Source organism: Protopterus annectens, chromosome 3.part1 (genome assembly GCF_019279795.1).
Source record: "Protopterus annectens isolate FY-2018-M chromosome 3.part1, PAN1.0, whole genome shotgun sequence".
Taxonomy (NCBI): Eukaryota; Metazoa; Chordata; order Ceratodontiformes; family Protopteridae; genus Protopterus; species Protopterus annectens.
The window spans coordinates 415,630,532-415,644,654 of record NC_056732.1 but is presented as its reverse complement, the minus strand read 5'-3'; positions in this window follow the sequence as shown (position 1 = coordinate 415,644,654).

The following is a 14,123-nucleotide window of genomic DNA, read 5'->3' as shown; positions in this document are numbered from 1 at the left end:
TATCTAGCAATAGGAACATTGAACTGGTTAGAAATACCACATCTCCTTGCTTTTTCTCAGCTAACTATAATACACAGACATCTCTATAAGAAAATTGCCTGTAAGGTATTGACTTAATACAACACTGTTTCCCCCAGTTTAAATTTATGTACTAGAGAAAAATCATTAATTACTGTAACTAAATCATCTAATACTGCAAGTAACTCTCTGTATTCAAATAGTGCAGCTAAACAATGGAACTACATCCCACTATAGCTGAAATCCATTCAGAATGTACACTTATTTAAAACATGACTAAAACTTCACCTATCAAATCAATGGATCTGTTCCTATACATCTTCAGGATAAATGCCACTGTAGTATATGTAGCACTCTGATTATGCTCCAATATTTAGAAAAAACTAATCAGTTAAGTACTACACTGTTGTAAGACCTGACCTTAACAAATGAAATAGTTTGATGATATAGCAAGCACCCCCTGCTAAAGTTAACAAGGTCGAGTCTCAGGCTAGGCAGTAAAATCTGCCAGTATAAATGACAGCGGCAGCAAGAAAGATTTTTTCTGCCTGCTGTCCATCTTTAAGATGTCCTTGACTTCCTGTCATAAACTTAGAATGTTACCAGAATAACAGGATGTGTATTTTCCTGATTTCTGAAGGATTTCATTTCTGAAACTTAAATTTATGCAGTTATTTAGTGTCTTCAATCCTGAGTAATTTGTCCAAATAACACAAACTTTAAGAGGAACACACCCGAAATATGAGGCATAAATCTGGACATTTTGTGAAAATCTGGAGAGGCATGGAAGGTGAGTGTAAACATCAGGGACTGTGCTGCATCACCTTTCCAAAAGTGTTCAGTGAGTACTTTATGGCTTTAAAAGCCAATAAAACACTATGTGTTTTTTTTTCCTTTTTCCTTTTTATTGTAACCTGCAGTACACGGAAAAGACAAAGAATTATGAGCAGTTCACTGATGCTAACCTAATATTATGTGTTCTCTAAATGGATAAGCTGAAATTAACAGCAACCTTGAGTCCCGGTCTCTGTAAAAATACTTTAATTTGAAAACGAACCAACAGGAAACATAAAATCCACAAGCTACGAACAAACAATACTAACGCTTTCACCCATTAATTGAGGCATCATCAGAGTACAATTTAGAGTTGCTAGTCATCCCTTAAATACTATTACAATAGCACCAATCAAATAATTAGTCAATTAATTAGCTAATAAAAAATAGCAGAACGTGTATATCTTAAAGGTACAAAAACCACTTGTGAGTTTCTTACAACTTAAATATTTATAAAATGCATATTTACAAATATTAGATACATGTATGTAGTGAAATTTAAAATCAAACATCAATGCAATCTTACAATGTAACAAATATTATGTTGATAAAAATACTGGTAGTGTTAAAAATAATTTTAAATGGCTTGTACTAGTGTACGTAATGTTTAATTAATATAAGAATCAATATTTAGACAAATAATTCTGTAAATGTATAAATAAATAAATATATTAAATATGTTAAATAACTATTACATATCATTAATTAATTTACTGTGTTTTGTCTAATAAAAATGTTAAATAATATAAATATCTTTTAATATATTAAAATATATTTGATAAAACTGTGTATAAAAAACTAAATGTATGTGTTCAGAATTTAAAATTTAAAATTTGGAACAAAAATATATAAATTAATTAATTCATATAAAATGTGATCGAAGTTTGAGTATGCTAGAAATAGAAATTTGTTCATTAAGACCAGGCCATTTGCTAGCGTTCAACCTAAGTTGCCATAAACACTCTTTGGCTTCAAGTAGATTTTTTACATCTCCACCTGTGTGTACGTTAACAGATACTTTGTCAATAACAAAAAATAAAAAATGTTTAAAATTAGTACAGTTAATACTATGATTAAATAACATGTTAGTAGTCTTGTGTCTTTTGATATCACTAAGATGTTCAATAACACGTGTTTTTAATCTTCTAATAGTTTTCCCTATATAGAATGCGTGACATACTGAACATGTTGCTAAATAAACAACCATGGTGGAATTACAGTTGCAATGGCCTGGACATTTAATAGTTTTTCCATAATTGTAAATTGTAAATCTACACACATGACATGATCCACACTTACTCATCCTAGAATGTCTCAACAGATCACTAATAAAATTGTTTTCAAAAAATTTCTTTAAATTTTTCCCTTTACTGTATGCTATGTTGGGTGTTGTTCCTAAAATAGTTGAAATCTCAGAATCTGTATCTATAACACTGGTCCATGCTTCTTGGATACAAGTCACAATCTCATTTGTTCTGTTATTGTATGGAATAATTAATGTGTCATTCCTGTTGACTGTCAAGTGTGTCACAAGTAATAATAGGTTTATATGTCGTCAACCTCTTTGTTTTCACCTCTTGACTAATGATGGATACTAAATCATGGGGATATCCTCTTTCAAAGAACATACTCATAAGTGTGTCTAATTCCTGTTCAACCATTGGACATTGGTAGTGTGTTGATTAATCTGAAATTGTATACAAGACTTTTAAATTTAAAAATATTTTTTCATTCTAATAATTTGACTTTAGATTCACATTTTATTACTCCTAAGCGTCCTAGCACTTTTATTCCCCCCCAACATTTTTTAATTCAAATCTTTGAGAAGCTTTGTGAAAACCAAATCAGACGAGTTTTAAACAAGAAAGCTGTCACTAAATTTAACTTAACTACAGCTGAACAGTTTTGTTTAAAAGAACTAACCAGTTCTGATAAATATAGGATAATGAAGCCAGACAAAGGTGGGGGGGTAGTCATAATGTTGAGCACTGATTATTATAAAAAAATGACAGATCTATTAGATGATGATACATATGAAAAAGTGACTAGGCATGAAGTAAATAAAGCCTACACAACAATTGACTGGCTAACTTACGATTATTTGATGGATGCAAGAATTGATCAGAATACTTATAAATATATATCTGTTGAATTTCCTATTACACCTTCAATTTTTGGTATTCCAAATATTCACAAGGAAATACAAAATCCTCCATTTAGACCAATAGTCTCAGCTAAGGGTTCTAAAACTGAAGCTTTAGCAGCATTTGTTGATTTAAAATACAAAGGAGTTATGAACAGTTTACCTCACATTCTTAGAGACTCTTGGCACTGTTTAGAACTTGTCAGAGATTTTTCAAAAAATTTTGATTTTCAAACTAATTTTCTGATGGCTACTATAGATGTAGTAAATTTATTTTCTGTTATCCCCCACGAAAAGGGGACAGAAATGTTTGAAATTTGTCTTAATAGACACAACAGCTCGAATTTCTCTGAAAACCGTTTACTTACATCAATGCTAGACTTAGTTTTAGAAAACAATTTTGTTTACTTTAACAACAATTATTATATACAGAAAAAAGGTGTAGCTATGGGGGCCAGATGTGCCACCATTTATGAAAATCTAGTTCTAGCACAATGGGAGTTTGAGTTTGTATCTACCAGTGAATTTTGGAAGAAGATTTTACTGCACCTACGTTATCTGGACGACATTCTAATTTTTTGGGGAGGATCTAAGGAAGAGTTTACTGATTTCATTAATTTCTTAGAACAAACCACTGATTTTTTAAAGTTTACTAGTCATATTTATGATAACAATGTGGAATTCTTGGATATTAAGCTTACTGTTGTTAATAACAGTATTGCATCTACCCTATTTAGGAAAAAAACATACTCAAATTCATTCCTACACTTTGACAGCTGTCACCCTTTTTATCAAAAGAGGAACTTGGTTAAAGGCCAAATGGTCAGACTGTCCAGAATAATTAGTGATAATCGAATGTTTGAACAGGAATTAGACACATTTATGAGTATGTTCTTTGAAAGAGGATATCCCCATGATTTAGTATCCATCATTAGTCAAGAGGTGAAAACAAAGAGGTTGACGACATATAAACCTATTATTACTTGTGACACACTTGAGGAGATTATTCCTAAGGTTACAGTCAACAGGAATGACACATTAATTATTCCATACAATAACAGAACAAATGAGATTGTGACTTGTATCCAAGAAGCATGGACCAGTGTTATAGATACAGATTCTGAGATTTCAACTATTTTAGGAACAACACCCAACATAGTATACAGTAAAGGGAAAAATTTAAAGAAATTTTTTGAAAACAATTTTAATAGTGATCTGTTGAGACATTCTAGGATGAGTAAGTGTGGATCATGTCATGTGTGTAGATTTATCAATGATGGTCCATACATAACAATTTACAATTATGGAAAAACTATTAAATGTCCAGGCCATTGCAACTGTAATTCCACCATGGTTGTTTATTTAGCAACATGTTCAGTATGTCACGCATTCTATATAGGGAAAACTATTAGAAGATTAAAAACACGTGTTATTGAACATCTTAGTGATATCAAAAGACACAAGACTACTAACATGTTATTTAATCATAGTATTAACTGTACTAATTTTAAACATTTTTTATTTTTTGTTATTGACAAAGTATCTGTTAACGTACACACGGGTGGAGATGTAAAAAATCTACTTGAAGCCAAAGAGTGTTTATGGCAACTTAGGTTGAACGCTAGCAAATGGCCTGGTCTTAATGAACAAATTTCTATTTCTAGCATACTCAAACTTCGATCACATTTTATATGAATTAATTAATTTATATATTTTTGTTCCAAATTTTAAATTTTAAATTTACGAACACATACATTTAGTTTTTTATACACAGTTTTATCAAATATATTTTAATATATTAAAAGATATTTATATTATTTAACATTTTTATTAGACAAAACACAGTAAATTAATTAATGATATGTAATAGTTATTTAACATATTTAATATATTTATTTATTTATACATTTACAGAATTATTTGTCTAAATATTGATTCTTATATTAATTAAACATTACGTACACTAGTACAAGCCATTTAAAATTATTTTTAACACTACCAGTATTTTTATCAACATAATGTTTGTTACATTGTAAGATTGCATTGATGTTTGATTTTTAATTTCACTACATACATGTATCTAATATTTGTAAATATGTATTTTATAAATATTTAAGTTGTAAGAAACTCACAAGTGGTTTTTGTACCTTTAAGATATACACGTTCTGCTATTTTTTATTAGCTAATTAATTGACTAATTATTTGATTGGTGCTATTGTAATAGTATTTAAGGGATGACTAGCAACTCTAAATTGTACTCTGATGATGCCCCAATTAATGGGTGAAAGCGCTTAGTATCGTTTGTTCGTAGCTTGTGGATTTTATGTTTCCTGTTGGTTCGTTTTCAAATTAAAGTATTTTTACAGAGACCAGGACTCAAGGTTGCTGTTAATTTCAGCTTATTGGTTTATTCAGCACTTGATGACATCGGTTCTCTAAATGGATGCCAAGACTCACCTCTTGAGGTGAATTTCTTGACATTCTTGTCTTCATCACATAATAACATGGTTAGCATCTGTAAACCACTCATAATCCACTACGTTATCTTCAGCTTGTCATATCATCAAACCATTTAATTTCACTCAGAATCCTCTATGTTATCCTCAGCTTGCCATATCATCGAACCATTTCATTTCATTTCTCTCAGAAGCATATGCCCCACAACCAGTCTTTACCAATACCTTAACAGTTTTACTAGCATCTCCCAGCTATAGAGATTATTTTGCAGCACTGCTCACCCCCTCACCTCTATACTTCTAATATAAACCTTATAATAATCATATAATTGGCTCAAAACCTGCTTAATACCCCACCTGTTAACTACAATGTTAACATTTTCTGCCCTACCTAGTTCCTTCCCTCACCTCCCTTTCTTTGAATTTCTAACCACTAATCTCTCTATCCATTTTCTATCTGACAAACCCACTAATACACCTCTTCAAGTGCTCAGTATTCAATTTCTACTAATCCATAATTATTTTTATACTGTAATAGTTGTCTCTACTTTCATATGAATGTTTTCTAATTACTTGTTAATGTAGGTTATAAAATGTATGCTCATGTGTATTACTGAATGTTATTTAAAATTGTTACTGATATGTTGATGCTTTTCTGCCTGGGCCTCTGCTGAAAAGGGGTTTTTGACTAAACCCAGTCAGACAAACCCAGTAAACAAAAGCAAAATAAGTAAGTAAATAATGGAGACAATGTTGGTTGTAATATATCTGTCCTGAAAAAATAATGAAGAGGCTTATGTTAATGTGAATGAGAAAATGGTTGTACAGCAGTTAAACTGTAATGAGAAAAGTATAATTATTTGAAATAAAAGTGGGACATTATTAACACAGATGTATAAACATAATGGTGTCTCAGTACACTGGTACACTTCATGCTGTGATACTGAAGAACAAATCATATCAAAAATAGCAGTTCTGTACATTTCTATAAGGTCTCTGATCAAAGGGCCAGTCTGGCACACTGGACATTTACTTTTATTTCTGACACAGTGTAAACTACTTCTAAAATATATATCTGAAGGTCAAAATAAAGTTGTATTATGCAGGAATTATATTCACCCCCCCAAAAAAACTTGCAGATGATGACTAAACATACAGCATGGATCCATTTATGGGCTATGTTCACTATTAAAGCTTCAGACAACTAGAGAAAGATATTTCAGTCAGTATTTAGCATACTGCTAAGTTAGTTGATAACTTTAACACTGACTATAACCATTTTAAAATGTTTCTAGTGATGTTTATAGTCAAGATTAACACTTATAAAAGAGTACAATAGAATAATGAAGGTACATAATTCACCAAATCCAAATCTTTTTCCAAACTAGATGTGACCAAGGTAGCTTCTGAGCTGGTTTTGAATGGGAGGCTGTATGTGGGGAGCAGAATGAGGTCACCCAATCCCAATGTAAATGTTACCAATTTCAAGTTAATACAACTTCTAATTAAATTATATTTTATTAAGGAGACTGGTAACTGTCTAGTACAGTGCTAACACATTTTGTGATTTCTTTTTTCTTGAAAATGAGTTTCTGTCATTTGTCCTGCTCACAATTATTACGATCTACACCTATCAGCTGCAAAGTGACCATGGTTCATCAGGCAGTAAGCAAACTGATCAGACTTTTTATGCTGTTGAGGCTCAAGTATACTGGGTTAATTCAGGAAAGAACTTTTAAAGCTAACTCAGTCTTCAATCCTTTTAAGATTTTTTTTTATTTTTATTTTTTTCATCACCAAAACTAGCCCAATATCTCTTCTGCCTGTGACCAATTGATCCATTCGCTCCTCTTTGGGGGCAAGAGCAGGGTTACAACAGCTTTAAGCAAGAGCTCTCCAGCCCATTTGTTTTCAACTCAGAAAGCCTTGTCAACACATTTGTCTCCTTGGGAGATGAGTGAGCCAGATGCCTAGCCCTAGCAGAGTCCCCTTCCACAACAACTCCAACTTTCAGGCAGCCTGCTTGACCTCCAATAGTTACCTTGGTCAAGACAGGAGATGTGTGCCTTTCCTCACTCACCATTCCCCTGATTCAGCAGTGTGTGTTTTGTAAGCTATGCAAGCCAGCATGGCCTCTTCTACTGGTGATTATCTGCTGATTCACCAGAAGGTGGCATCAAAGCAGTGGGCCAGGTGTACTTCCTTCACAAAGGCTGAGTGAGCTGACATTGGCCACTTAAGCTTATTCTCCCCTTTCCTGACCCCTCAGGCATCTGTGCCATTAATCAAATCCAGGTCACCGGGGCTGTAGTCAGAGCTTTGTCTGTCTACATCATGAGGCCATGGTAAGAAATATTTTTAATCATCTTCTACATTATGGTTTATTTAATTTACAGTGTGTAAAAGCGAATCCATGAACTAAGGTAGCTATGTTTTGCTACTAATTGTATCAGACATCTGTAATTTAGCACCCAAGACTGTCAGTTAGGAGAAAACTATCATATGCTTTTGTTTATGGGAATTCTACAATGCTCTTCACAGGAGAATTCTATACGGCTAACTTCTTATCCTGATTTCTGATGCTACTTACCTGAGACACAAAGACACAAGTCATCTCAGCTTCTGATGCTCAGCAGTCATTCATATCTGTTAACTGCAAGATAGCTTAGCAATACTTTGTTTTTAAAATTTAAGTGAATAACCCTCTTTTACATTTTACATGCTGCCTGCTTACTTATTTTTATTATTCCTCTAGCAAAGAATTTTAGCCTCATACACTGCCTTGGAAAAATGTGTATACAGGAAATTTAGAGTGCTGGGTTTATTCTGCTTGTCCATGTATCCTGAACTTTATTATGCAATTTCTCTCTACTTCTGTTTCTTTTTTTTTTTTTCTTTTTTGTATTATATTCTCCATGTACTTAAATATGATATGCATGTTTAAAGCCCCTCAGAACCTTTAGACTGCTATATTCTATGAAGTATTCTTTACAGCTGCTCTCATTTTGATGAATTAATTTCCAGTGTGCAATTTAGAGTTTAGTTATTCACTTTTTCTGTTTCATTTTATTTAATATTAGATTTTGTTAATTAAATAATAAACTTTTAATCAGAAAATCAGTTTTAAAATACTGGTCTGATTTATTAAATCTTGTTAGTTCGCTGGAAGTCCTTCTTTACCCGCTGTCCTCATTTTACATGCTGTCACTCGAGATTTAGATGTCTTATAACTGGTAAGCTAATCAGTATTCCTAACTATGCAGAATGGCAATAATACTGCCAAAGAAAAAAAAGTGTTTGCTTTTTATGTCACAGAAATGTATGTCTGTGATACCAGAGGCTTAAATTCATGCTGAGGCAAATGAAGGCTCTGAACCTAACGGGAATAATATCTGCCAAATGTTCTGTTATGAGCATATGCAGCATTTTGAAAGTGTTTTCTTGACAGCTTTTTTAGGCCCCAAGGCTTTTCTTACTTAAGAGGCATCAGTCAGCTTATAGTAGCTGTGTTCCTTCATCTTTTTCACTTATCTGTAGTTTTTGAGTTTCAAGCCTCGTTTGAAAAGAAGATAGGATGAAAAAGAATGACAAATAACATCTGGGCAACATTTCTCAAAGTAAATACAATGGGTATAAGGCGGCTGAGGTACGCAACCAAATTTCTCAGGTGCCTAGGGGACACAGCTGGCAACATGATCAGAATGCTGTTTGAGGTGGCCTGTTTTCATGGCTCATTGCAGCAATATATTAATTCTCACTTTGATGTGTGTGTACTTCATAAAGACACACATCACATGTCTCTGTCACTGTGAGACAAAGCCGACTGCTGTCTACTGTTTCCACAACTGACATAAACAGTTGGACTCCCAAAGTTTATGCCTGTGCATGTCATTAGTAAGTGAAGGTGCTTTTCATCAAGTGTCTCAGTGAATGGTTCAACAATAAGTGAAACTGTCAGGATTTTGAATTCTACTAGGATGAGAGATCAGCTTGGAGTGCTGCAGTCTTGTATTGACAAGATGCCCTGCATCTGTCTTTGGGGATTCCTGATCCAAAGAAAAATGCTTATATTTTTCATCAGCAAGCATCTGGACAGGGGATGCTGCAGGGAATCTCACTAGGAAGATCTCAGCTTCTACCCCACCCAGGTATCCAACTAGTTAAAGATCTAAATTTCAGTTGTTGTTGTTTGTCTTTCAGCTTTTTCCCAGTAAGGGGTCGCCACAGCGGAACTCTGGTCTGCTAATGGTTGGCAGTATATTTTTTATGAAATGCTGAGGTGCCAGCTCAACGCACAACCTTCAACGAAGGCACGCCCATTTACGCACGCATGTCTTTTGAACGCTACCCAACCACGGGGAGGACATGCAGACTCCGCACAGAAGGCACTCCCAAGCCAAGCCAAGAATCAAACGGGAGAATCTCTTGCTGTAAGGTAACAATGCTACCGCTGTACCACCGCGGCATTGCAAAGATGTAAATTTCAGTAGTGGGATTAAAATCAGAATAAGATCAGTGATGAATGGGAGAAATGGCACAGATAATATGTACACAAATAACATAGAACAACACAGAAAAGTCCTAAAGAAAAGAAAATACATAAATAATCAGAAGATGATTTAAAGTGGAACCTGTGTGTTGAGAGACAGCCTTACAAGACTATCTGCAAATATACAGAGCTGAGTATATTTTTCTGTATTATTCTGTATTATAGAGCTAAATTGTTGCTTAGATATCTGTTGTCTTAGTGTTCTGCAAATATACAGAGATCAGTATATATTTTTTTGGTTTTATAATTTGCACTCTGATTCCTCACATCTCTGTTGAAACGTTTCTCCACCCCCCTCCCTGTTCTTGGTTGTAGTTTAAATTTGGTGGCTTTTGCAGTGCCCGCTCCATTGTAGATTTGATCTAGGATACTCTGCCAGTCCCATCTCTTTACCGCATTCTACCTAATAAACCCTTTCTGCACTTGCTTTTAGTCCTTTTTAATTTAATTACATTTTTCAAACTGTGTGTGGAATAATATTGCTACATACTCAAGTGTGCCAGCTTGCAATGCATGTGAATTGTTTTTACTACTGTTTTTGCTACTTTTCTGAAAAAAAAAATTGTAAGCCTGTTTCCTACATTTCCTGTAATTAGTGTTCCAGATACAGATTTGCTGTATCCAGGAAAGCTTCTGAGCCCCCAAGCCTTTCTGTGTTGGAGGGAAGCCTTCTAGCTTATCAGTGGGAGTGGTAAGCACTAGGTAACCTGTCTACCACATGAAGAGTGGTTCTGGCCCAGAATTTGTAGTTACTGGCCGTTTGGGCAGTCTGGCCCAGAATTTGTAGTTATTGGCCATTTGGGCGGTCTTCCATCTCTCTCAACTTTCTGATTTGAAGGCCTGCATTTGCACTTGTTTCTATCCTGTAACGCATGGCCCCATCTCATTTGCTCACTCAAAAAAAAAAAAAAATATCTGCATTTACTGTATTTGTGTTTCTTCCTACTTTATTTTGCTTTTGCGTCATCTTAAAAGTACTCAATTGTATTTATTACTGCTTGGTGTAACTCATTCTAAGCCTTTCAATTTAAGCACTTGGGCTTCAGACCAGTTGTTTTACATTAGGAAAGTTTGTGGTATGCACTGTGGTGGCAGGACAGGTAGCTTACATCCTTCTAAGTTGGGAACTGCTGATTGAGGGCTCAGTGTCTGTTATTCTAAAAGTGTATTAATTCTGTTTTAAGCACTTGGGCTTTAGGCCAGTTATTTTACATTAAAAGGGTTCGTGGTCTGCACTCTTGTGGGAGAAGAGGCTGAACTCTGCCCTTCTAGCTGGGAATTTCTGGTTAAAGGCTTATAGTGCCTGCATATCTAAACTGCTTCTTACTGAAACTGGTACACCTTGTTTGCTGTAGCATAGACTAGATCCAGGCCTGCTGAATCTAGCTTTGTTTGTATAACTTGAGCACTAATCCAGGCATTCTTTAAAGTATTCAATTGTATTTATTACTGCTTGGTAGTAACTTGATTAAAGTGTAGCTATCATTCTAGGTCTTTTGGATTAAGCACTTGGGCTTCAGACCAGTTGTTTTACATTAGGAAGGTTTGTGGCCTGCACTGTGGTGGCAGGACAGGTAGCTTACATCCTTCTAAGTTGGGAACTGCTGATTGAGGGCTCAGTGTCTGTTATTCTAAAAGTGTATTAGTTCTGGTTTAAGCACTTGGGCTTCAGGCCAGTTATTTTACATTAAGAAGGTTTGTGGTCTGCACTCTTGTGGGAGGAGAGGCTGGACTCTGCCCTTCTGAGCTGGGAATTTCTGGTTAAAGGCTTATAGTGCCTGCATATTTGAACTGTTCCTTACTGAAACTGGTACACCTTGTTTGCTGTAGCATAGACTAGATCCAGGCCTGCTGAATCTGGCTTTATTTGTATGCTTGTTGTTTGTTTGCTTGTTATTTCCCTGAAATGCTAATTCCACCTAAAACGCGGCTTTTCAGCACTTCTGTGGATCCCTAGTGATATCTGCATTGCTTACTGTACTTATTTCCTTGTTTCACTTGAAAGAAAGTTACTGTTTGTCATTTTTGCATTTAAGTTACCTGTAACACATTGCATTTAAGTTACCTGGCACTTGCTCACTAAAGCAATTATATAAGTCAGCACTAAAATATTTAAAGCACTACACCCTCACAAACTCCCCTTGAGTACCTCATTCCCCATTGGCCCTTTTTTTCACTTATAAAGGAATTCCCAATACTATTCTAGCATGTCCAAAGGTCAGTTGTCAATCTCCTCTCTGGTCCAGCTGGTGAATCTGGGAATCTTAAGGCAATGTTACAATTGCCTCATGTACACAGACAACCCTCTCCTCCTCCCAGCAAATTCCAACACATGCGAGAGATGCAACCATATAGCCATATTGGAGGCTAAGCTCTCTCAACTCAATACTGGTGAAACCAGTCAGGAGAAGAAGGAAACCACACTCACTACAATTCCAGTCTCACATAGACCTACCACGACAGCAAACCAAACACATAAACACACAAAAACATACTCGGAGGCTCTAAATAAAAATCTGCCTAAGCAGCAGAGACCTCCAAAGCAGACACCCAAGCAACCACTACCCCAAAACAAAAGATGTGCAACACATAGCTCACAAAGCCAGTGTGCCGAACAGTCACAGCCCTTAAGGCTAAACAACACACCTGATACACTTTTAATAGGTGACTCTATCATCAGGCACACTGACATCCCACTCACCAGGCTGAACAAGGAGATGGTCACGGTGAGCTGCCTGTCGGGCGCTAGGATCCGCCACATAACACAAGCACTCAGGTCACTCCAAGGCAAGTACAAATATGACTCAGTCATTGTCCATGCTGGTGTGAATGACCTGAGACGTACCTCCTTGGACTATATGAAAAGAGACATAGAGGAGCTCTCTGAGCATGTAGCCCAGGCCAGTATGACCCTGACCTTGAGTAGCATCTTACCCTCACCAAGAATGATACCACAATATGAAGACAAGATGATCAATTTCAACAATTGGCTTAAGTATGGGTGTCATTCAAAAGGGATCCAATGCCTGTCAGTCTGGGATGACATGCTCGACAAGCCACGATGCTTCACTAGAGACGGCTTGCACTTGTCACCCATGGGCTTTCGGATATTGGCAAAGGCTCTTGCTACCCCCATAGTGCCTTTTTTGGCCAAGGCTCAAAAGACAAACCCACCTCCATAGGTATCACAAGGGATAAGAAACTAAGAGTAATGCTACTCAATGCCAGAAGTCTAAACCTCAAGATGCACGCACTCAAAACTCTCCTTAGCATGGAGAACATCGATATCTGTGCAGTAACAGAAACCTGGATCAAGGCTCCCGAGAGCACCCCAGCACCACCAGGTTATAACTCATACCATACTTTTCGGCCCCAAAACTTGGACCGAACCACAAAAGGAGGGGGAGTATCAATATTCTTCAAAGATACCCACACCTCCAGGTTGGTGGCACAGCATGAAGCATCAGAGACTATCCATGTGCAACTAACAGTGGGTAAAACTGCCTTCTAGTTTATAGCCTGCTACAGACCACCCTCCCAAACCCAGGAACCCCACTTGGCCTTCCTGAGAACACTGGAAAATATGAAGGTCTCCCAAACACCATTATATTGGGCGACTTCAACTGCCCAAACATAGACTGGGAGCATTACTCTAGCTCCAACACCCTAGCTCAAAGGTTTCTAGAATGTATAAACTCAAATGCTATGGAACAACTTGTTACCACTCCCACAAGAGGGGAAAACATACTGGACCTGATCATCACCAATATGGGGACTCTATGCTCCAGACCAGAAGTGTATCCCTCACTGGTAAGATCAGACCATAAACTAATCTCACTGGATAGTCACATCCCAACTCCACCCCCTGCCCTGAAAACCACAGTGAAACACTTCTCTAAAGCAATTTTCACACTCCTCAAAACTGAGGTGGAATCCTTCAAAGCCCCTGGGCCTGTGGAAAATACGGCCCAGACCGCAGAATCCTTTATAAACACATTCTATGAACACCTTCAGGAATGCATGGATCATGCAATCCCAAATAAAACCAAGACTCAATCCTCCAAAGGCAGACATCCTGTCTGGTGGACCCCAGCCATAAACAAACTATGCAATAGAAGGAGGA